The sequence below is a fragment of the Convolutriloba macropyga genome, chromosome 7 (genome assembly GCF_964194025.1).
Source record: "Convolutriloba macropyga chromosome 7, txConMacr16.3, whole genome shotgun sequence".
In the NCBI taxonomy this organism is placed as follows: Eukaryota; Metazoa; Xenacoelomorpha; order Acoela; family Convolutidae; genus Convolutriloba; species Convolutriloba macropyga.
In genome coordinates this window covers 46,725,547-46,749,655 of record NC_134474.1, presented here as the reverse complement: position 1 = coordinate 46,749,655, position 24,109 = coordinate 46,725,547, and the positions used below count along the sequence as shown (strand labels likewise).

The 24,109-nt window shown below is 34.7% G+C and overlaps 1 protein-coding gene and 1 pseudogene across 1 annotated transcript in view; both read left to right on the top strand.

The window, feature by feature from the left end:
* The window catches only part of LOC142342922 (charged multivesicular body protein 7-like), a 320,646-nt gene that overhangs the window by 235,884 nt on the left and 60,653 nt on the right, over window positions 1-24,109 (top strand). The window lies entirely within an intron of this gene.
* On the top strand, window positions 16,560-23,927 carry LOC142342919 (ectonucleotide pyrophosphatase/phosphodiesterase family member 5-like; annotated as a pseudogene).

The window sequence follows — 24,109 nt, the reverse complement described above, 5'->3', positions numbered from 1 at the left end:
AGTTCTTTTTTATTTTAACCATTTTAGGTTCAAAAAACCCAAATTTCCCTATTCAAAAATTGACATCATTTCCTTTGTCTCAATAATAAATTTGTTAAAATTACTTTAGTTCAAAGAAGCTTCACAATAACAAACTTGTTTTTACACCATCGATAAAAATCCGTTTTGGTCACACCTAAAACAAAACGTTTGAAAATATGACGATGGAACAGGATCACAGTCATTGGGAATTCCTCTTCAGAAAATAGACCTGACTTCACCAATCTCTACAAAACTAGAACATTGGTATCACAACTGTTTTTATTAAGAGACAACACTCTTCATTGGAAATTTCTTCACCTCCTTTTAAAATTGACCCTTCTCCCAAACTTGAGTGCCACATTTGTTTCCTGACCTGTAGAACTTTTATACAAGTAGATCAAAAGCTTAAAGCCAACCCCCACACTTCGCTCGCATTTCTTGCCGCAACGATCTTTTTAAATATTGAGAAAACCAAATTGCTCCATTTGCGTAACCCCCATTTATACTATTAGCCAATGCCACTATTTCCAGTGCAACTCCTGCCAACAAATCAGAAAAATCCAGCTCTGACCATAGCCACTTCAAAACCAACCATGCTACAAAATTCATCATAAGTAGTCGTATAACTTTCGAAACAACTAGTTGCCCGTATGAAACGCACCAATAGATCCCAACAACCCCTGTTAGCATCACAGACTATTTTAACAATTTCAGGTTCATCAAAACCCAAATTTCCCCATTTAACAAATAACAGCATTTAACAATTTTAGACATGACTTCACCAATCCCTACAAAATTGTATTTAGACACAACTCTTTTCATGGGATATCTCTTCACCTGCTTTCAAAAGCCACAAATTGACCCTTCTCCCAGAGTTGAGTGCCCCAGTTGTTACCTTCCCTGTAAAATTTTTGTAAAAACGCATCAAATCCCTAAAGACCAGACCCTCACATCGCTTGCATTCCCTGCCGCAACAAACTTTTTAAATATTGGGAAAACCAAATTGCTCCATTTGCGTAACCCCAATTTATACTATTAGCCAATGCCAGTATTTCCTTAGCGACTCCTGCCAACAAATCAAAAAAATCCAGATCTGACCATAGCAGAACCAACCATGCTACCAAATTCATCTGTTGTAGTTGTATAACTTAAAAAACTACTAGTTGCCCGTATGAAACAAACCAATAGACCCCAACAAACCCTGGTAACGACACAGACTATATAAAATTCCCTTCCGTATTTTCTCCTATATATCCATTTCACAACAGTCAATGACATACTCACCACAATTTTAATAATCATGTTAGTTTTCTCCCACGATTATATCATTTTTCTCTCATATTCTTCAAAGTAATCCCATCATCATGCTCCCCGGATCTGTCTATAAATTTCTAGTTGAAGTATTTATGATCACCTCAATGTTCCTTGGCGGCATCTTAATTTCCCTCCTGATATATACCACTCTCCGTTTCACCCTCTTGCTCCTCTTTATTGTCAGTCAGACACCGCAAATAACGAGAAGAGCAATTATCTGGTAATAAACCTTCCATTCTTCTCTGCTCAAAATGAATTCGCAAAACAAAATAAAAGAAATAACAATTTCCATACTGGTACCATTTCAATGTTTAATATGACACAAAAACGTAACAGAACAACTTTTTCTAAACAGTAACTTGTCTAAAATGGTTATTCAGCCCTGTTCTCTAAATCACAAAAAGGTCAGTATCTTAAAAATCTAAAGATGGTTCCATTATTTTCAAACAGGACACTTGGCATCTTTTTCAAGAATTCTCCTTTTCAAACCTAGTAACGTGGTAACCGACAGTTTTTTAAAAAATCCCTCATATGTCAAATTCATTTTTTTTGACATCGTTCAATCGAAAACATTAACACAAGGTACGCTTCTGTATATAGAACTTCTTCTTCTTTTTATCCTTAAAACAATTTCTTTTTTCTTACTTTCTTTTTTATTTTAACAATTTCAGGTTCATCAAAACCCAAATTTCCCCATTTAACAAATAACAGCATTTAACAATATTAGACATGACTTCACCAATCCCTACAAAATTGTATTTAGAGACAACTCTTTTCATGGGATATCTCTTCACCTGCTTTCAAAAGCCACAAATTGACCCTTCTCCCAGAGTTGAGTGCCCCAGTTGTTACCTTCCCTGTAAAATTTTTGTAAAAACGCATCAAAACCCTAAAGACCAGACCCTCACATCGCTTGCATTCCCTGCCGCAACGAACTTTTTAAATATTGGGAAAACCAAATTGCTCCATTTGCGTAACCCCAATTTATACTATTAGCCAATGCCACTATTTACTTAGCGACTCCTGCCAACAAATCAAAAAATCCAGCTCTGACCACAGCAGAACCAACCATGCTACCAAATTCATCTGTTGTAGTTGTATAACTTACGAAACTACTAGTTGCCCTTATGAAACAAACCAATAGACCCCAACAAACCCTGGTAACATCACAGATTATATAAAGTTCCCTTCCGTATTTTCTCCTATATATCCAATTCATAACAGTCAATGACATACTCACCACAATTTTAATAATCTTGTTAGTTTTCTCCCACAATTATATCATTCTTCTCTCATATTCTTCAAAGTAATCCCATCATCATGCTCCCCGGAACTGTCTATAAATTTCTAGTTGAAGTATTTATTATCACCTCAATGTTTCTTGGCGGCATCTTAATTTCCCTCCTGATATATACCCCTCTCCGTTTCACCCTCTTGCTCCTCCATGATGTCAGTCAGACAAAGCAAATAACAAGAAGAGCAATTATCTGGTATTAAACCTTCCATTCTTCTCTGCTCAAATTGATTTCTCAAAAAAAAATAAAAGAAATAACAATTTCCATACTGGTACCATTTCAATGTTTAATATGACACAAAAACGTAACAGAACAACTTACTCTAAACAGTAACTTGTCTAAAATGTTTATTTAGCCCTGTTTTCTAAATCACAAAAAGGTCAGTATCTTAAAAGTCCAAAGATGGTTCCATTATTTTCGAACAGGACACTTAGCATCTTTTTCGAGAATTCTCCTTTTCAAACCTAGTAACGTGGTAACCGACAGTTTTTTAATATGTCCATCATATGTCAACTTCAATTTTTTTTTGACATCGCTCAATCGAAAACTTTAACACAAGGTACGTTTCTGTATATAGAACTTTTTCTTCTTTTTATCCTTAAAACAATTTCCTTTTACTTACTTTCTTTTTTATTTTAACAATTTCAGATTCATCAAAACTCAAATTTCCCCATTTAACAAATAACAGCAATTAACAAAATTAGACATGACTTCACCAATCCCTAAAAAATTGTATTTAGAGACAACTCTTTTCATGGGATATCTCTTCACCTGCTTTCAAAAGCCACATATTGACCCTTCTCCCAGAGTTGAGTGCCCCAGTTGTTACCTTCCCTGTAAAATTTTTGTTAAAACGCATCAAAACCCTGAAGACCAGACCCTCACATCGCTTGCATTCCCTGCCGCAACGAACTTTTTAAATATTGGGAAAACCAAATTGCTCCATTTGCGTAACCCCATTTATATTATTAGCCAATGCCACTATTTTCAGTGCGACTCCCGCCAATAAATCAAAAAAAATCAGCTCTGACCATAGGCACTTCAGAACCAACCATGCTACCAAATTCATCTGTCGTAGTTGTATAACTTACGAAACAACTAATTATGAAACAACCCAATAGACCCCAAAAGAACCCCTGGTAACATCACAGACTATATAAAGTTCCCTTCCGTAATTTCTCCTATAGATCCCTTTCATAACAGTCAATGACATACTCACCACAATTTCAATAACCATGTTAGTTTTGTCCCTCGATTATATCATTTTTCTTTCATATTCTTCAAAGTAATCCCATCATCATGCTCCCGGGAACTGTCTATAATTTTCTAGTTGATTTATATATGATCACCTCAATGTTCCTTGGCGGCAACCTATTTTCCCTCCTGATATATACCACTCTCCGTTTCACCCTCTTGCTCCTCCATGATGTCAACCAGACACAGCAAATAACGAGAAGAGCAATTATCTGGTAATAAACCTTCAGTTCTTCTCTCCTCAAATTGAATTCGCAAAACAAAATAAAAAAAATAACAATTTCCATACTGGGACCATTTCAATGCTTAATATGACACAAAAAATTTACTGAACAACTTACTCTAAACAATAACTTGTCTAAAATGGTTATTCAGCCCTGTTTTCTAAATCACAAAAAAGTCAGTATCTTAAAAGTCAAAAGATGGTTCCAGCACTCTCAAACAGGACAATTAGCACCTTTTTCAAGAATTCTACTTTTCAATCTTAGTAACGTGGTAACCGACAGTTTTTTAATTTGTCCCGCATAGGTCAACTTCAAAATTTTCTTTGACATCGCTCAATCGAAAACATTAACATAAGGTACACTTCTGTAAATAGAACTTCTTCTTCTTTTTTCCTTAAAACAATTTCCTTTTTCTTACTTTCCTTTTTGTTTTAAAAATTTTAGGTTCTTCAAAACCCGTGACCGAGCAATTAACGAGAAGAGCAATTATCTGTAAATAAACCTTCCATTCTTCTTTGCTCAAATTGAATTCGCAAAACAAAATGAAAGAAATAACAATTTCCATACTGGGACCATATCACTGTTTAATATGACACAAAAACGTAACTGAGCAACTTGATCTAAACAATAACTTGTCTAAAACGGTTATTCAGCCCTGTTTTCTAAATCACAAATAGGTCAGTATCTTAAAAGTCCAAAGATTGTTCCATTAATTTTAAACAGGACAGTTAGCAACTTTTTCAAGAATTCTCTTTTTCAAACTTAGTAACGTGGTAACCGGCAGTTTATTAATTTATCCCCCATATGTCATCTTCAAACTTTTCTTTGACATCGCTCAATCGAAAAATTTAACACAAGGTACACTTCTCTAAATAGAACTTCTTCTTCTTTTAATCCTTAAAACAGTTTCCTTTTTCTTACTTTCCTTTTTATTTTAATAATTTTAGGTTCATCAAAACCCAAATTTTCTTATTTAGAAAATAACAGCATTTAACAATATTATACATGACTTCACCAATTCCTACAACTCTTTTCATAGGATATCTCTTCAGTTGCGTTTAAAAGCCACAGTTTGACCCTTCTTCCAGAGTTGAGTGCCCCAGTTGTTACCTTCCCTGTAGAATTGTTGTAAAAACACATCAAAACCCTAAAAGCCAGACCCTCACATCGCTTGCATTCCTGTCGCAACGAACTTTTTAAATATTGGGAAAACCAAATTGCTCCATTTGCGTAAACCCCATTTATGTTATTAGCCAATGCCAATATTTTCACTGCGACTCCTGCCAATAAATCAAACATCCAGCTCTGACCATAGGCACTTCAGAACCAACCATGCTAACAAATTCATCTGTTGTAGTTGTACAACTTACGAAATTACTAATTATGAAACAACCCAATAGACCCCAAAACAACCCCTGGTAACATCACAGACTATATAAAGTTCCCTTCCGTAATTTCTCCTATAGATCCATTTCATAACAGTCAATGACATACTCACCACAATTTCAATAACCATGTTAGTTTTGTCCCTCGATTATATCATTTTTCTTTCATATTCTTCAAAGTAATCCCATCATCATGCTCCCGGGAACTGTCTATAATTTTCTAGTTGATTTATATATGATCACCTCAATGTTCCTTGGCGGCAACCTATTTTCCCTCCTGATATATACCACTCTCCGTTTCACCCTCTTGCTACTCCATGATGTCAACCAGACACAGCAATTAACGAGAAGAGCAATTATCTGTAAATAAACCTTCCATTCTTCTTTGCTCAAATTGAATTCGCAAAACAAAATGAAAGAAATAACAATTTCCATACTGGGACCATATCACTGTTTAATATGACACAAAAACGTAACTGAGCAACTTGATCTAAACAATAACTTGTCTAAAACGGTTATTCAGCCCTGTTTTCTAAATCACAAATAGGTCAGTATCTTAAAAATCCAAAGATTGTTCCATTAATTTTAAACAGACAGTTAGCAACTTTTTCAAGAATTCTCTTTTTCAAACTTAGTTACGTGGTAACCGGCAGTTTATTAATTTATCCCCCATATGTCATCTTCAAACTTTTCTTTGAAATCGCTCAATCGAAAAAATTAACACAAGGTACACTTCTCTAAATAGAACTTCTTCTTCTTTTAATCCTTAAAACAGTTTCCTTTTTCTTACTTTCCTTTTTATTTTAATAATTTTAGGTTCATCAAAACCCAAATTTTCTTATTTAGAAAATAACAGCATTTAACAATATTATACATGACATCACCAATTCCTACAAAACTAGACCATTGGTAACACAACCTTGTATGTAGAGACAACTCTTTTCATGGGATATCTCTTCAACTGCGTTTAAAAGCCACAATTTGACCCTTCTTCCAGAGTTGAGTGCCCCAGTTGTTAACTTCCCTGTAGAATTGTTGTAAAAACACATCAAAACCCTAAAAGCCAGACCCTCACATCGCTTGCATTCCTGTCGCAACGAACTTTTTAAATATTGGGAAAACCAAATTGCTCCATTTGCGTAAACCCCATTTATGTTATTAGCCAATGCCAATATTTTCACTGCGACTCCTGCCATTAAATCAAACATCCAGCTCTGACCATAGGCACTTCAGAACCAACCTTGCTAACAAATTCATCTGTTGTAGTTGTACAACTTACGAAACTACTAATTATGAAACAACCCAATAGACCCCAAAACAACCCCTGGTAACATCACAGACTATATAAAGTTCCCTTCCGTAATTTCTCCTATAGATCCATTTCATAACAGTCAATGACATACTCACCACAATTTCAATAACCATGTTAGTTTTGTCCCTCGATTATATCATTTTTCTTTCATATTCTTCAAAGTAATCCCATCATCATGCTCCCGGGAACTGTCTATAATTTTCTAGTTGATTTATATATGATCACCTCAATGTTCCTTGGCGGCAACCTATTTTCCCTCCTGATATATACCACTCTCCGTTTCACCCTCTTGCTACTCCATGATGTCAACCAGAAACAGCAATTAACGAGAAGAGCAATTATCTGTAAATAAACCTTCCATTCTTCTTTGCTCAAATTGAATTCGCAAAACAAAATGAAAGAAATAACAATTTCCATACTGGGACCATATCACTGTTTAATATGACACAAAAACGTAACTGAGCAACTTGATCTAAACAATAACTTGTCTAAAACGGTTATTCAGCCCTGTTTTCTAAATCACAAATAGGTCAGTATCTTAAAAGTCCAAAGATTGTTCCATTAATTTTAAACAGGACAGTTAGCAACCTTTTTCAAGAATTCTCTTTTTCAAACTTAGTAACGTGGTAACCGGCAGTTTATTAATTTATCCCCCATATGTCATCTTCAAACTTTTCTTTGACATCGCTCAATCGAAAAATTTAACACAAGGTACACTTCTCTAAATAGAACTTCTTCTTCTTTTAATCCTTAAAACAGTTTCCTTTTTCTTACTTTCCTTTTTATTTTAATAATTTTAGGTTCATCAAAACCCAAATTTTCTTATTTAGAAAATAACAGCATTTAACAATATTATACATGACTTCACCAATTCCTACAAAACTAGACCATTGGTAACACAACCTTGTATGTAGAGACAACTCTTTTCATGGGATATCTCTTCAACTGCGTTTAAAAGCCACAATTTGACCCTTCTTCCAGAGTTGAGTGCCCCAGTTGTTAACTTCCCTGTAGAATTGTTGTAAAAACACATCAAAACCCTAAAAGCCAGACCCTCACATCGCTTGCATTCCTGTCGCAACGAACTTTTTAAATATTGGGAAAACCAAATTGCTCCATTTGCGTAAACCCCATTTATGTTATTAGCCAATGCCAATATTTTCACTGCGACTCCTGCCAATAAATCAAACATCCAGCTCTGACCATAGGCACTTCAGAACCAACCATGCTAACAAATTCATCTGTTGTAGTTGTACAACTTACGAAACTACTAATTATGAAACAACCCAATAGACCCCAAAACAACCCCTGGTAACATCACAGACTATATAAAGTTCCCTTCCGTAATTTCTCCTATAGATCCATTTCATAACGGTCAATGACATACTCACCACAATTTCAATAACCATGTTAGTTTTGTCCCTCGATTATATCATTTTTCTTTCATATTCTTCAAAGTAATCCCATCATCATGCTGCCGGGAACTGTCTATAATTTTCTAGTTGATTTATATATGATCACCTCAATGTTCCTTGGCGGCAACCTATTTTCCCTCCTGATATATACCACTCTCCGTTTCACCCTCTTGCTACTCCATGATGTCAACCAGACACAGCAATTAACGAGAAGAGCAATTATCTGTAAATAAACCTTCCAATCTTCTTTGCTCAAATTGAATTCGCAAAACAAAATGAAAGAAATAACAATTTCCATACTGGGACCATATCACTGTTTAATATGACACAAAAAAGTAACTGAGCAACTTGATCTAAACAATAACTTGTCTAAAAGGGTTATTCAGCCCTGTTTTCTAAATCACAAATAGGTCAGTATCTTAAAAGTCCAAAGATTGTTCCATTAATTTTAAACAGGACAGTTAGCAACTTTTTCAAGAATTCTCTTTTTCAAACTTAGTTACGTGGTAACCGGCAGTTTATTGATTTATCCCCCATATGTCATCTTCAAACTTTTCTTTGACATCGCTCAATCGAAAAAATTAACACAAGGTACACTTCTCTAAATAGAACTTCTTCTTTTAATCCTTAAAACAGTTTCCTTTTCTTACTTTCATTTTTATTTTTAATAATTTTAGGTTCATCAAAACCCAAATTTTCTTATTTAGAAAATAACAGCATTTAACAATATTATACATGACTTCACCAATTCCTACAAAACTAGACCATTGGTAACACAACCTTGTATGTAGAGACAACTCTTTTCATGGGATATCTCTTCAACTGCGTTTAAAAGCCACAATTTGACCCTTCTTCCAGAGTTGAGTGCCCCAGTTGTTACCTTCCCTGTAGAATTGTTGTAAAAACACATCAAAACCCTAAAAGCCAGACCCTCACATCGCTTGCATTCCTGTCGCAACGAACTTTTTAAATATTGGGAAAACCAAATTGCTCCATTTGCGTAAACCCCATTTATGTTATTAGCCAATGCCAATATTTTCACTGCAACTCCTGCCAATAAATCAAACATCCAGCTCTGACCATAGGCACTTCAGAACCAACCATGCTAACAAATTCATCTGTTGTAGTTGTACAACTTACGAAACTACTAATTATGAAACAACCCAATAGACCCCAAAACAACCCCTGGTAACATCACAGACTATATAAAGTTCCCTTCCGTAATTTCTCCTACAGATCCATTTCATAACAGTCAATGACATACTCACCACAATTTCAATAACCATGTTAGTTTTGTCCCTCGATTATATCATTTTTCTTTCATATTCTTCAAAGTAATCCCATCATCATGCTCCCGAGAACTGTCTATAATTTTCTAGTTGATTTATATATGATCACCTCAATGTTCCTTGGCGGCATCTTAATTTCCCTCCTCATATATACCACTCTCCGTTTCACCCTCTTGCTACTCCATGATGTCAACCAGACACAGCAATTAACGAGAAGAGCAATTATCTGTAAATAAACCTTCCATTTTTCTCTCCTCAAATTGAATTCACAAAACAAAATAAAAGAAATAAAAATTTCCATACTGGGACCATTTCAATGTTTAATATGACAACAAAAACGTAACTGAACAACTTACTCTAAACAGTAACTTGTCTAAAATGGTTATTCAGCCCTGTTTTCTAAATCACAAAAAGGTCAGTATCTTAAAAGTCCAAAGATGGTTCCAGCACTTTCAAACAGGACAATTAGCACCTTTTTCAAGAATTATCCTTTTCAATCTTAGTAACGTGGTAACCGACAGTTTTTTAATTTGTCCTTCATAGGTAAACTTCAAATTTTTCTTTGACATCGCTCAATCGAAAACATTAACACAAGGTACACTTCTGTAAATAGAACTTCTTCTTTTTATCCTTAAAACAATTTCCTTTTTCCTGCTTTCCTTTTTATTTTAACCGTATTAGGTTCATCAAAACCCAAATTTCCCCATTTAAAAAATAACAGCATTTAACAATATTAGACATGACTTCACCCATCCCTACAAAACTAGACCATTGGCAACACAACATTGTATTTAGAGACAACTCTTTTCATGGGATATCTCTTCACCTGCTTTCAAAAGCCAAAAATTGACACTTCTCCCAGAATTGAATTCCCCAGTTTTTACCTTCCCTGTAGAATTTATGTAAAAACACATCAAAACCCTAAAGGCCGGACCCTCTCATCGCTTGCATTCCTTGCCGCAACGAAATTTTTAAAAATTGGGAAAACCAAATTGCTCCATTTGCGTAACCCCCATTTATACTATTAGCCAATGCCACTATATTCAGTGCAACTCCTACCAACAAATCGAAAAATCCAGCTCTGCCCATAGCTACTTCAGAACAAACCAAGCTACATATTTATCTGTTGCAGTTGTATAACTTACGAAACAACTAATTACCCCAACAACCGCCTGGCATAATTATAATTTTTTTTGACCCCACCCCTAATACTAATCGCAAAAAAATTTAAATTCCAGAATGGGAACATTTTCCTTGTCATTAAAGTTAGCCCACTATTGGCTCATCTAAAGCCAAAGCATTAAATGCCCCATTTGTTAAAAAATTTTCCATAATTTTGAAAATTACATAAAGCCCTACCAATTGAAAAACCCTATTTTATTTGTATTGCCTGTTAAGAAGCCCTTTACAAAAGATATCCAAATGCAAAATGCCCCGTCTGTTTAAGGCCATGCTTGGCATTCACAATAACATATCATTTTTTATGTTACTCTTAGTGAAAATCCGAACTCAAACAAAAAACGAACACTTCCTGAATCATGATGAAATATTCTGCAGAAATTGTACAAACTCATCAAATAAATGACCAATATGCCAAATTAAAATTAATTAACGGTTCAAGCAAATGTCTATGCTTAAATTTCTGTCCATCAACTTAATAAAATATCCCATCAGTGGTGTTGGGATATATCTGTCGCAAAATGTCAGAAAACATAGAAAAACTGGCTAAAAAATTAACTGCATGCACATTTTGTTTTGTTCCTTACCGTTTTTTTGCTTTCTATTATTTAGCCCGTGGTGAGGGCTGAGCCACAAACCAAAATTAAACAAAAAAATGAAAAATACGAAAATTTCTATTAGCAAAACGAAAACATTTCTGTCAAATACTACTATTAAATGCATTTAGCTGAAAAGTTTTAAAATAAAGCAATCAGCAACAAAAAACTACAAAAAACATTTTTAGCGTAGGTTAATTTCTGGTAGCAGTATAATTGCATACATAAGAAACCGCTATAGTGTGTGATACTTACGACACATGACAAAATAACCAAAACATTATTTTAAATCGCAATCAACCACTACTACGAAATGAGCCGTAGAACACATTTTCAATGTGTCGTCATTCAAGCACTATCTCAGCCCAACCAACCATCAATAGCACTACAAGTAGGCCAACAACACACACAATTTTCAGAGCCAACTTTTTGACCACATATTGCATGCCAATCAGACCAATTGCAACATACTCAGCCGGAACCCCCAGTGATACCCCGAATACAATTGGTCAACCAAGAGAAAGAGAAAATACCCCTTCCAGAACCACCAACAAATCAGTCATGCAGAAAAATAAAGAAATTGGCAAATATAAACAATCCCTTGAGCGACAAAGACAGACAAAAGAATGACTGCTGTCTAAATATACAAAAAACCAGAGACAACAATATACATTTGGCAAATCCTAGATTTGTAACGAATTTGAAATGCAAAAATTGTCCCGAAAACATTCCAAATGACGATAAAGTAAAAATAAAAAATATCGCCACTAGTGAAGAAATCAATGCAAAAAACGAAACTTTGCCAATCATGAAAGAATTCTCACTTCGCGACAACCTAAATGTTTCGAGAATCAAGGACAGAGACTGTGAGAAGAACACATATTTAGTCAGAAACAACCAGTTGGATGAATATGCCAGCTTCCACTTCACAAACCTAACTGTTTCCCTACTCCGCCTGACGCCATTAATGAGACCAAACAAGCTTCTTGATTAATCGAAAACACAAAGTACCGACAAGAACTCGTTATTCAAGAGACCGAATTACAGTAAGTTACAAATTCGAATTGAGAAGTTGCAGATGCAGTGCAAGGAAAAAGAAAAAGTAACCAGCGACGACTACTGGAGAAGCAAACCGAAGAAAAGAACATCAAGGAAACTAATGTGGTGTATGCGAGAAAGCATCTGGTAATTACGGCTGCCAATTAGAGCCTAAGAGTCGGATAAAAACCAATTGAAAAGGTGCAAAAACTAATATCGGAAACGAAGAAGCTTTGAAGGAAAGTGAAATTATTGGACGAGTAGGTAAATATTAAAGAAGGAGAGTAGCCCACACCAGACTAATCCCGAAAGAGAGCAAGTCGTAGAAGTGATCGACATACTAGACGAGGGATGCAGCCCTCCACACAGCCCAGTTGTTTTGCTTCCAGATTTTTTTTCTCTGGCGTGCTGACCGCCCTCTCAAACTTTTTTATATCCATCGCCCTTTGCGGTTAATTTTATACTTCAACAGTTTTATCGCATTTTGCTATTTCTTTTCTACAGATGAGCTGCCCTTAACTGACAAAAACTTGAAAAGTTAACTCAATCTATTAATTACATAAATTTATATACGATGCACTAAATTTATATTTTTTGAATCAATTTTTCTACGTTACAGTTGTGATGAGCTGTAGTATTAGAGCTGCTCTAAATGAACGGATAATTAATCGCGCAAAGTAAATCGGCCGCATACATTTAAGCGCTAATTACAATTTTTTTTAGCACCCGCCAAGCAAATTAACGCGCGCTTAGAATACCAATATATTAGCATTTGAGCCTTTAATTTTCTATTTAAAAAATGAGCCTCAGTTTAAACAAACAAATCCAATCTAGAACTATTGATATTTGCAACTCGTGGGAGCTACTAAAAGCAAAACAGATGAATCACATGAAAAGCAAAAAATTTCCCCATAGAACTTCAATGTTCAAAGAGCAGAAGGGGAAGAATTAAGGCACCTACGAGAGGATGAAACAGGCTCAAAGGCTCTTTTTTTTATAATATTTTTCAAATGAAGAAAAATAATAATTTCTAGACTTGAGCAGAGCTAAATCTCTCAATTTTTTGGCCAAAAGAAAAATTATAGACCGTTTCACAATGAATGTTTAAGTGTTTTTCCGCCCCCTATCGGCCCAGATGGAGCTGACAACAATTTCTTAAGTTGTTTTCAGCAACGTGGGCAAAAATTTTTTGCAAATTATGATACTGCAGACAACAGTTTACTCCATTTTTCTTGAACAATTAAATGACCAAACCTAGTTTAAGCTAGAAGATAGCTGATTTTATCTTTGCGAATTACTAAATTAACATGTTTTTGCGAACCGCAGCAATTCAACGTCAGAATCAGGAGACTATATTTTGGCTCTACAACACATCAATAAGAATCTCCAGCTCATCTCAATACTACTACTCAACTTGTAATTAGTAAGCCTGTAGTTTTTGATTTTACTCTTATAAATTAAACACTTTCAGCTCCCCAAATATTTAAATTGAGATATAACACGAACAGGTCTTAGGCATATATCTTTGCCTTAGATTTGTTATATTTTTTATCAAGTTAGATCGGCATACATAGAGAGATCCCGTTTTGTGTGATCTGTAGCAGCCCGCTCTAAATTGATATTAGGTTGTTCATAGGTTATATAGGTTATATATATATATATATATATATATATATATATATATATATATATATATATATATATGTATATATATGTGTGTGTGTGTGTGTGTATATTTATATATATTTATATATATATATATATATATATATATATATATATTTATATATATATATATATATATATATATATATATATATATATATACAGACACACACACACAAACACATATATATATATATATATATATATATATATATATATATATAGTGTACGGTTTTGGAAATAACTGATTCATGAGGGCAACAACTTGAATTTATTGTAAGAATTAACCCTAAACACTAAATTGACTAGTTTTTCCTTGTTAGTGGCTTTATATATTCAATTTCTTCAAATTTTCCTGCACTTTGTTCTCATTTTTATAAAGTAAACCACAATTTACGAAACATGAAGCGAAGATGCTATAAAGAGAAAAACGTTACTGGGGGGGGGGGGGGGGGGGGGGGGGGGCTTAACGGAAAATATTCATTTTTTTAAACGAAACCCGTTATGAAACAAAATTTGGAGCCAGAAGTAGTGAAAAATTGAACAAAAATAGTGAAAATCAGATTAAACGTGTATAAATCCATGAATAAATCCTTGAATAAGACGAAATTCGAAAATTCTTCCAATTAAGATATTCGACGCTCGACCGGCTTGCTAATAGTACTGCTCTTATCTTTCTTCGTCATTTTCATCGATCGGTCGTTGAACAACCACAATATAGCAATTTTTGTAATGTCTATTTTCTGAGTTGGGCAAACTGGTTGAAAGGGCATATATAGTGTGCCTGCAATTCAATGTATTCAGGGAAGGAAAATACATGCAAAACAGACATTTGCAAAATCATAGTTAAAATTACTTTTGTTGCGCTAGGGTTTATGAGACTTGATTTGCTTATGATCGCATGCCACCTGAACAAACTGCACGCAACCACAATTGGGATTGATTACGATTAGGTTCATACGCACAGGTCTGTTGTGCGGTAAGTAAAGTGTACGTTGTCTGTTTATATTTCATTTGCTTTTATTTGTTCAACCAAGAGACGAGACGGCCTTTTGTTTGTGTGCCCACTTCAGTTGAAGAAATATAATAGCCACTTTCTTATGTATGGGTGGATGCTGTGCTGGGACAGTGCTCCGAAAGACACTAAATCGAAAATGAAAAACTGACAGAAAATCATCGACCGTGATTTGATCGGTTATGATAGATTCATGTCAAGTCCACGGGTCACTGAGCATGGAAAAATGAGCTAGTCTAGAACTAGTTCAAAAGATAATCGAATTGGTAGATATTTATTCAATTTGAGTCAATTAAATTTTACCATCAGATTTCTGGAACTATCTTCCTTCCGTTCGAATGACAATGTATGATTATTTTACACCATTGGAATGTTATTGACTAGTCTACCTGTCTTTAGGACGATAATCAATTCCAAAACAAGCATGCCTTAGTTTGTTCACACTTGGCGAGAAATCTTTTACCAAATAGAAAAACAATTTTGGTAATGAGAAAAATTGTTCATTGTGATTTTCGTTTTCATTACATTGACGATTCGTTGACCCAAACTTTTTTCAGCCTTTTTTTTACCCTTTCGGTCTATTGTCCTTTCGAATTGCAGCCCACTGATCCCTGTAATTCAAGTCGCTAGGATGTATTATAACCTAACTACACTCGTGAGGTTTAAAGCTCAAAAGTGTAGTTAGGTTATAATACATCCTAGCAAATAAACTAGAACTTCACAATTCTGTTGATTGAATATCCGTTTTGAATAACATCAAATACTAATTCAATCAACAGAATTGTGAAGTTCTAGGTTTGTTATTTTGTTCATTATCTGACTCAAATTTCGTCTCTGCCGTTATTCCATTTCGCCTCCTATGTAAATTTTGGTTTCTTCATGGCAACAATTACTAATTTTGCTACCTTTAAGCTAGCAACCTTTTGCTACCAGGGTCTGATTCATGAGTGTTGAATTCATGAATTTGAATTTTGTTTACACTTCAGCTAAAGTTTATTTTTATAACCAGTACAATTTATATAAACCAAAATAGCCGTTGTTTGGCTGGTTGTAACTAATATATCTCGAGGCTTTTTCGCTATGACCACTGGAACCCACACCCCCCCCCCCCCTCCCCCGTTACAGCGCAAACGGACGACAAGATCCAGATAATTCCATTTTTTCTCTACTGCACCATTTTTTCGGTAGCAGCTCATTAACGTTCTTTCTTTTTACGCCATTCTTTTAGGCTTCAAATAACAGTGAAAACAATTTCCGACCAAATTCTCTTTTAGAACCGTTTTTCGATTGGGTTTAAAGAGACGTAAATTCGACTTATGGCTGAACGAATTTGAATAGAGCGTGAATGAATTATCAGAACAAGCAGTTAAGACCATTGGAGCGAAAAGAGCGCCTGAGGGAATTTGAATCGAAATACCCCCTTGCCTTCCCTTATTCCATTCCCTGAATAGTTTCCATGCAAATATAGTATCTATATTTGGCATATGTATATTCTCTCCTGTCTTCCATTTTGTTAAATTTTCCTACTTTTGCTCATTGTAGATTTTTTGGTTGCTTTTTGCATTCAGATATAGCTAGGCATACATTCATACATACATACATAGTATAAGCAGAGAAAAATTGAGTGCGAAGCAAAAATGTATATTTTTCACCTTTCACTATTTTTGTAAGCCTTCATTTTGGTTTTGATGAAATTCGCTTAGCTCAATTAATTTTATATACCGTAGCCTCATAAATTTTAATGATTTAGTGCATAGTAAATCGGAAAGATTTAACAATAGACTAGGAAATCGACGTTCGTTGACTTTTTGTGAAGTTTGAGAGAACGAAATAGCTTATTGTGATTGTTGGGGAAAACTTGAACATAATAGGTTGTTTGTTATTCTTAAGGTTTCATTGTTATTTCTTTCACACGCGCGTTATCAAAAAAAGAGGAGCTAATCAAAAACAATTTGAGACAAATTTGACTACCATAAAAGTGAAGCTATTTGAACTGAAGTTCATTGCGCTAACATTGTCACGATTCATTCTTAGCCAATTTGATCATCATTTGTAATTACTATCTCGGTCGCTTATTATCTATGGTTTTGAATTGGATTTAGATTTTGATCAATTTGCAAGAATTAAATCTATATCTAATTCTTATTGTACGCTTAATGGTTGCAGTAATAGTCATCTGAAATTAGAATGAGCTAAATTTTACCTCATTGCCCGTTTTCTTAAACCCGTATTCGTTTGTTTCACCCTGCTATATCCTGCTCAAAGACATGTTATGATGTCTGTTCGCGTCTTTATTGTCTGTTCACTTTAAGTTCCCATTCTTTTAGTGGAAATAATCTTTATTTTGAGGCCAAGATTATCATCATATTGCATTATAACAGATCTTTAAACAGACATTTATATATATTGATATCAAGAATTGGCCATCTAAGTAATGCGAAATTGTCCAGAAATTATCATCAAGGGTTTGACAGCAGTTTAGAAAATATTGATCACGATGATTCCTAGAATGGTCGTCAACTCCTTAGTCCTGTTTTCCCTATTCCATTTATCAGCCCCTAGACGTCTCCTCTTCCTTTCCATAGACGGGTTCAGGTGGGATTACTTCCACATGCACAAGGACATGTTGCCCAATGTGCACAAGTTGGCAAAAGAGGGCGCGATAGTTCACAATGGACTCATGAACAACTGGGTCACTAGTACATTCCCGAGCCATCGATCTATGCTCACAGGTTCGTCCTCAATTTTCCTGCAGAGAAAGCTTCGTGTATAGAAAGAAATTTTGAAAAAAAAAGTATTTCAGAAAACACTTCTTCTCATTCTCAATTAAATTAACTCAAATTTGTCTCTATTTCCCACGACTACTCTTAGCAATGTGTCAATTAGAGATTAATTAAAGAAAGCACAAATTCTAATTATTTGTGCGGAAGGCACTCACATTAATAATTGATTATTAGGTTGTCTCTTCAATGCTTCAATTGTTTTCTCGAAGCCTTCATCTTTTAAGATTTAGTAGCCAAGTTTTGTCTATAGAGAAAACAAGTGAAGGATTTGTAATGGTAGTCTACAAAAGCCTCAAGATGTACGATAAAACGGTTTTATTTATAATAATCTAAATCGGTTTAAACTGAACTAAGCATCGCTTTACCAGAGATTCATTTCATTCATTTTAATAGTTTAAGTCAACTTCCCCGTGAGATTCTTGGTAAGTTAAACTTTCTCTTCAACTAATATTATATCTAAGTTTGAACTCGATTCCTAACACAGCTTGCACATCAGCCACTCCATTACGTGTTTGCGAACAGAAAAACTGTTGTTTGTTGACAAAAATAGTCCAAGGCACATCTTTTTTGCCGCTTTGGACTTCAAGTCAGCCAGGACTCTTCCACGTGACCATGACCATCAGTTCTTCTCCATAAGTCATTCTCATGCCAGGAGCGTAGAAAAAGCGTGATTTCGATTTCGCTTCAGCTGAGATTAGAAAAGGCAATCAACATGCCCAAAAACTGCATTTTTTTTCATTACCTTGGTCTTGCAGTTCTTTTGAAGATTTTGGGAGTTTTTTCCCAGGAGCAGTGAACCGGATAGTTGAGATTAGTCTGATTACCGAAGTCGTGAGCCCAGAGAATTCGCTGTCGCTGCTGCAGGAGGTTCTTCAACAATTCCGATTTGATTGAGACGGGGAGTTCTAATGTTTTGTTGTACTCAACTGGGCTTGTTTCACTTTGAAACTGGACAGCCAATGAAAACATTAAATCCATTGGCTCCTTCAGTGAACGGGAAATAAACTAACGGAGAGAAAAAGGCTGAATTTTTCACAGTTGCATTTTGAGAGGTTATGCCGTCAACAGTGGTCCTTCATTTCTCCAATAAATTTATTTCGAATAATTCTGCAATCAGAATGGATAGTTTTGACTGTTTTAATTGCCCTCAATCAAAAAATAAAGCTTTTTTCAAAAAGAACTACTGTTTTTTTTTTCATATCAAAATGTTGGTTTGATCCTCATGACGTTTCGGTTGACTATTACGCTCCTAACTTTTCGGGTTTCACATGATCTAAACTACTTTCTCGTTCCCTAATTGGAGCTATGAAGACAATTGGCAGCAGTTTATCTCTACCAGCTGAATGAAAAAGGTGCCAAAATTACGCTCTTGTTTTCAGTTGAAATCTTGATAGCTGTGTATAAAAGATGATCTGATGTCGTCGTCATTGGAAGTTCTTCAGTGTATTTTTTGGCATCACACCACTAACTCCACTCCTATTGGACTGAGTTAAGCTACAATAGAATAACGAATTTTGACCCCACCAGTAATTTAAAAGGAACCATTTCGAGGTTACTCCTTTATGTTAGCTGAAGTAGTATGAAATCAGCAATGCATTGGGAACATGAAGAAAATTTTTGTAAAAATATGTTGACGAGTTACAGCAAATTGCAATAAAGGCAAAGTCATGTATTTGATTTACTCAAAACATGAACAGGCTTCTTTTTATATTTTGCTGAAATGTTGTTCAAGTTTAAAACACCGAAAAGCACGTGTCGAGCTGTTAGTGTTACGAATTGACGTGAATCGGGTTGAAGACCTAAAGTTTCTCATTTTTAACAAAAGCGTTGATTGCTGCGAAAAATGACTGATCACCACAACTAACCGCCAGAAGTGATACATTGCACAGTTTGAATATTCGAATTTCATAAAGACATTTTCTTTTGCCCACAGTTTCCTACTACAAAACTAAATGCAGCCATTTATTTCAAAGACATAGTATGATTTAGTCTTCAAAAAAGTTCTACAGTCTCTCATATTTAAAACTGATGTAAAACTTTTCTGTTTATATTATGAGCTCTGGGATCTAATCCAAAACAGCAGCTCTAAGAATCGCCTGATTTTCCCCGCATTTTTGCACACTACAGTTTTTGGGCAATTTGAATTTATCGTAAGACCAAATTTTCAGTAGGCAACATTTTTCCTGTGAGGGAATTTTTGTAAAACTTCATAAATTGTATATGTCATCGCAAGAGTTCAGATGCCGATTTCTAATGTAAAAATGACTGCTTAGCTTTTAACTCTCAAGTCAAGGCTTGATAATTAGTTGAGAAGTTGCCTCAAAGTTGCCTCAATAAATTAGTTGAGAAGTTGCCTCAAAGTTTTGAATGATGTTTTTCTCGTCTATATTCTGAAATTCCCGCCAGCCAATGTTATTTTAAAGTTCATCCGAAGAGTACCAAGAACACTCTACCTCGTGCCATTTTCAAAAACAGTTGCTTTGCAGATGGTACAAATTACACGAAAACTGCTTGGACCATGTTACAAACACATTTTCTAAAAAAAATCAATCTTAAGCAGTAGATTTGATCGACATGGACTTGAAAATGCAAAGTATTATTCCAATAATATTTCAATGGCTAATGTTTCTCATAAAATCAAAAAAGCAGGAGTTTTGAATGTTAGCTAATACACATTAGTTTTTTCTCTCAATCCTTGCCCTTTAGATTACAACGATAAAAAGTTTCAATTTTTTTAACTAAAAGCAAACAAATCAATTCACTTTTCTAAAAAAAATTGATTGATATTATAAGAAGCATTACGGATTAGTTTAAGGTGCTCAAATTTTCATTGAAATACGCATTTATAGAAGAACATTATTCGGACTTTATAACACAATTAAATTGCTTCAAAAGATTTTTTATGTTATCTTAATTGATTTCTGAAATTTGAAGCAACTAGCGTTTTTTTGCAGAAAAAGTTAGTGCTGACTTTGGCATTTGGTGAATCAGTTGCTTTTACAGTTTAAAGTCTTCATTTCTCCTGAATTTTTTCCAATCATCTTTTGATCGATTTTTAATTTAATTTTTGTTCCCCTATTCAATTTTGTTTATTGATAATTGACAAAAATCCCGAATTTTGAGATGTAGTTGTTCATAGGAATCAAAGAAACGAACTGACCTGATTTTGAGCTTTTCCAAAAATTGATATTAAAAACAGTTACGGGCAAAGTCTACGATTATGCTTCTTAGCTTATAATCTTGGCTGAGTTTCGATAGTCAGCCTTATTAGATTTCCAATATGCAGGTTGTTTACCCTTCCAAGATAAATTATTGCTTGAATGCCATTTTTATAATCAATAAGTTTATTTTCTAAATATGACGTTTAGCAAGTCTTATTGAAAAAAGACTGACGTGAAACAAAATCTTAGCAGTTTTATTGTTGCCACAGCCTTATCATTCAACATTAAATGTATGCTAACACAAATAATTTAAAACGGAGTCAAAGATACAAAGGGAGTCAGAGATAGAAGCAAATTTTGCATGATTGCGAAGGAACCTAAAAAGCTAAAAGGTTTTCCAGTTATTTAGTTTTTTGCACTGATAAATTTCGTAGTTTTAGTAGATTTTTTTTATGACAGAAATTTTAGTTTTGCTTACCATTTTGTGCTTTACGGTTTTTTGGCAAGTACGTTTTTTTCTTGAGCAAAATATTATTCTACGTTATATCACAAACAGATTTCCTTACAGCTGATTTTTTATTCAAATAATAAAATAGCTCTCTATACGTTAGCTGGAAACTTGTAAATTTATAAAAAATTTAAGGAGGTAGCAGATTTTAATTTTGAAGTTAATAGTCACAACTTTTGTAGCTGCTAACAGAGATAAACGTTTTTTTGGTTCCTAAGAAAAATACACATTAATAGCTTGGCAGCGACTATCAGAGTAACAATTAGCAATTTGAAACTAAAGTATGAAATACAATTAACAAGTTGCTAAGCAGAAGGACTAAATATGGTTATAGTTTTTTTACTGAATGATTTTGCTACTTGGGCTTGTTATATGATTCGATCAATCGGAGCAAACTTGATTTATGTAATTTTTGGCAGTCACTACTAAGAAGTAGAAGTAACAACGTATCTACCAGGCTTGTTACCATTATTTTTGGATGCGTGTGTTTGACTTTCACTCCTGTGTCACCAATCTATCAACCCTATCCGTTTCTGTTAGTAAATCCTTTTTTGAATTAACTGCGTGATTTATTTTGTAAGGGTTACCAGAGAAAATGTCCTTTTTAAAAAATTAATTAGACCACTTACATTCTTCTATCTAAATTTGGCAGAGAATAGAACTGAAAAGTTTATAATTCTAGCTCGGCCCTGAAAGGAATAAATAAAACAGATCAATGATATTAGACTAAAACACACAATCTTATTTTGAGAGTTTTTCGGCCTCAGGAGGTTTAAGCAATATGAAACACGTTCTCTTTCTGACTTGAATGAAAGCACAACTTTTAAGGACAACAACCAATGAACTCCAAGCTATCGAGCGTTGAACTATAGAAAATAAATGACTACCGGGAATCTTTGGTTGTTACAAGTTGAAAGTCACTTTATACAAGGAGAATGAGTTCACAATCTAAAACATAGTTTTCAAAAACCATGAAAAAACAAAAATTGCTAAACTGGCTGTTATAATTGACAAGTAACCACGTCCTAAGTATCAATATTTTATTCAGAAACTGTGTAGATGTCAATTGTGACACAATAGTATTTTGTGGATTGAATTTCTTTTCTCAAACTTGAAAGAATTTGCACAAATGTAAGAAAAATTGCAACTCGGCTTTTGACAGATGTTTATCAAACGCAGGTAGAATAGAAATGTTTGATTAAAACTGTAATCTTTAAATATTTTGTCGTACCCTGTCACACGTAACTAAGTCATGTAATTTAAACTAAATTTTATCAGGTTACTATGTCATGGAAGAATACCTTCTCTGTTCCAGGGCTTTACGAAGAATCACACGGTATAATTGGCAACTCCTTCTACGCTCCAGAATATGATGAAGAATTCCGCAAATGGACAACAGATGTCAAATTCTGGAACTGGTCTGAACCAATTTGGAAAGTTGCGGACGAACAAGGCGTTGTCTCCGCTTGTATCTCAATTTCAGGTTGCGACGTTAAAGAACACCAACCCACGCATTCAGTCGGGTTCTCACGTGACTTTACGTTGCGACAGGTAATCGATAAGGCTGTGGATATGTTTCAGTTACCAAAACGGGTGTCGGATGGTGAAACAGAGAAACCCCCGGCTCAAGCTGTCTTTTTCTATCACTGGAAAGTTGATCGGGCTGGACATAAATTTGGCCCAATTGCCCCTGAGTTGAGGGAAGTGTTGAAGGAAGTTGATGACGATTATAGGTTACCTGAGATCTCGAATTGATACCTTAGCTGACTTCTTCGATACTTACGTTGATCTTATTCTAACTTCAGACCATGGCATGTTGTCCGTAGAATCAACAATGGTTCTCGATAATGACGTGAACGAAAAAGTAGCCAAAGTTGTCGTGAACAGAGGCAACGTAGTCCATATATGGCCGTACACAGACCGCCCAGATACAGAATTGAACTCAGCTATTGATGTTCTCCGTAAGAGACACCCGAACACATTCAAAATGGTCAAAAAAGAAGATCTCCCGGAACGGCTTCATTTCAAAAACAACATTCGATGTCCTCCAATATTGCTAATTGCCGAACCAGGCTATGAGTTTATAGACCAGAAAGATTTAGACGAAAACAAACCAGTCAAAGGTAACCATGGGTTACTACCCGGAGCGCAAAGATATGCACCCAATTTTCATAGGTCGGGGGAAGTCATTCAAGGCAAATTACAATCACACTAGTCCGCAAATAGAGCTCGTAGATGTCGTATCCCTAGTATCCCACCTTTTGAATGTGAAGCCAAACCCTAACAATGGAACATTGCGAGGCTTTAATCAACTTCTAACTCCTTGGCTGCGTCTAATGAAACTTTTCCCAAGGATCTAGCTTGTTCGTATTGTAGCCAAATCTTCACAATTATATGCTGCTTTATGATGCTGTATTTATTCCAAAATTAACTAAGTGCACTATATTTCTATATAACATTTTTTCTGATACCAGTTTTGCTTACCGGGTTTTTGAGGAAATCAGGAATTTTGATTTTAGAGATGATCTTAAAATTATGATATAATTCTCCGACCCTGGCCATCCACAGTTTTATATTTATACAAGTTCCTTTCATAAACTCAAGAAAGCGAAAAACTAATTATTTTTTTGTGAAATGAGAATGTCGTATGCGACT